Below are 2,500 nucleotides of genomic sequence, written 5' to 3' on the forward strand. Positions count from 1 at the left end.
CTAACCCATATTGTGCCTTAACCTAACCCATATTGTGCCTTAACCTAACCCGTATTGTGCCTTAACCTAACCCGTATTGTGCCTTAACCTAACCCGTATTGTGCCTTAACCTAACCCGTATTGTGCCTTAACCTAACCCGTATTGTGCCTTAACCTAACCCGTATTGTGCCTTAACCTAACCCGTATTGTGCCTTAACCTAACCCGTATTGTGCCTTAACCTAACCCGTATTGTGCCTTAACCTAACCCGTATTGTGCCTTAACCTAACCCGTATTGTGCCTTAACCTAACCCGTATTGTGCCTTAACCTAACCCGTATTGTGCCTTAACCTAACCCGTATTGTGCCTTAACCTAACCCGTATTGTGCCTTAACCTAACCCGTATTGTGCCTTAACCTAACCCGTGTTGTGCCTTAACCTAACCCGTGTTGTGCCTTAACCTAACCTGTGTTGTGCCTTAACCTAACCCGTGTTGTGCCTTAACCTAACCCGTGTTGTGCCTTAACCTAACCTATGTTGCGCCTTAACCTACCCTATATTGTACCTTAACCTAACCTATATTGTACCTTAACCTAACCTATGTTGCGCCTTAACCTAACCTATGTTGCGCCTTAACCTAACCTATGTTGCGCCTTAACCTAACCTATGTTGCGCCTTAACCTAACCTATGTTGCGCCTTAACCTAACCTATGTTGCGCCTTAACCTAACCTATGTTGCGCCTTAACCTAACCTATGTTGCGCCTTAACCTAACCTATGTTGCGCCTTAACCTAACCTATGTTGCGCCTTAACCTAACCTATGTTGCGCCTTAACCTAACCTATGTTGCGCCTTAACCTAACCTATGTTGCGCCTTAACCCAACACACGTTGCGCCTTAACCCAACACACGTTGCGCCTTAACCCAACACACGTTGCGCCTTAACCCAACACACGTTGCGCCTTAACCCAACACACGTTGCGCCTTAACCCAACACACGTTGCGCCTTAACCCAACACACGTTGCGCCTTAACCCAACACACGTTGCGCCTTAACCCAACACACGTTGCGCCTTAACCCAACACACGTTGCGCCTTAACCCAACACACGTTGCGCCTTAACCCAACACACGTTGCGCCTTAACCCAACACACGTTGGGCCTTAACCCAACACACGTTGGGCCTTAACCCAACACACGTTGGGCCTTAACCCAACACACGTTGGGCCTTAACCCAACACACGTTGGGCCTTAACCCAACACACGTTGGGCCTTAACCCAACACACGTTGGGCCTTAACCCAACACACGTTGGGCCTTAACCCAACACACGTTGGGCCTTAACCCAACACACGTTGGGCCTTAACCCAACACACGTTGGGCCTTAACCCAACACACGTTGGGCCTTAACCCAACACACGTTGGGCCTTAACCCAACACACGTTGGGCCTTAACCCAACACACGTTGGGCCTTAACCTGCTCTGTAATTGTCATACGACGCGTTAAATTAGTGTAGTGTTGCCTAACTGCAACCCCCGCAATATAGTTTGCTACTCGCACTGCCCGGTCCCCAGAGTATCGCTTCATGTTAAACACCTTGCAGCTATACACTGTAATGCGGATGGCAGCAGGACGTACATGCTCAATGCCCTTCGCAGTTGTTCATTGGCATTCGCATGGCGAAGCACAGCCTACGTTGTGGTACGGCTTGTGTCAACTGTCCGCTGATGTTGTACGTCCAAATCACACACTGTACTGCACATTGGTCCTCATGTACTGAATGATACATCGTGGTACATGTGTGACCGTACCACGACTGCGCCAACAACGGCGAACCATACGGTCCAAATATTGTGCACTCAGCTACATGTCGTCTCCCTATAAGAGCTGGATTGCAGTATGGTATGCCGTGGATGGCGATCGGCATGAGCCGTCTGTTGATGTAGTGGCGCGTGTTGTCAGACGTAGTCGTCTCTTCTCACACACCGTGATAGCATGGTGCACTGCGTTCCACATCTGCGACATGCGACAGAGGCCGGTTGACAGTCGTTCGCGCAATGGACATCGCATACGTACGGGGGCCACCTTCCACGTGTTCGCGAAGCGTGCACATGTTGTTGCGTGTATGTGGGCAGACATAGTGTGTCGTGACACCTGACACAGGCATGCAACAATCGTTGAATTTGCAAATGGCGATGGACGTCTACGTTTGCTGGTGACGTTACGCAAATGAAGAACTGGTAAACCGTTGTGGTGCGGTTGTTCTCGCTAGAGGTGAATCAGTGATGGCGACGATCGGTTGAGCTACCAACCGGTTGTTTCAGCGATACCCACCATGCCCACGAACGTGAATGGCATGTGGGTGTGAAGCGATACGCGGCGGTGGCTGGGTGGGACCGTCCCCGGCCGGTGAGGGGGGGCCTCCCGGCGTGCTGGCCGCGCGGTGCGTGGGCGCACGCGCTACAGCCGGCTGGTGGGGGCGGCCAGTGGCAGGCGCGCCGGCCGACGGAGGCGGCAGGCGGCG

The sequence above is a fragment of the Schistocerca serialis genome, unplaced genomic scaffold (genome assembly GCF_023864345.2).
Source record: "Schistocerca serialis cubense isolate TAMUIC-IGC-003099 unplaced genomic scaffold, iqSchSeri2.2 HiC_scaffold_1192, whole genome shotgun sequence".
NCBI classification, from domain to species: Eukaryota; Metazoa; Arthropoda; class Insecta; order Orthoptera; family Acrididae; genus Schistocerca; species Schistocerca serialis.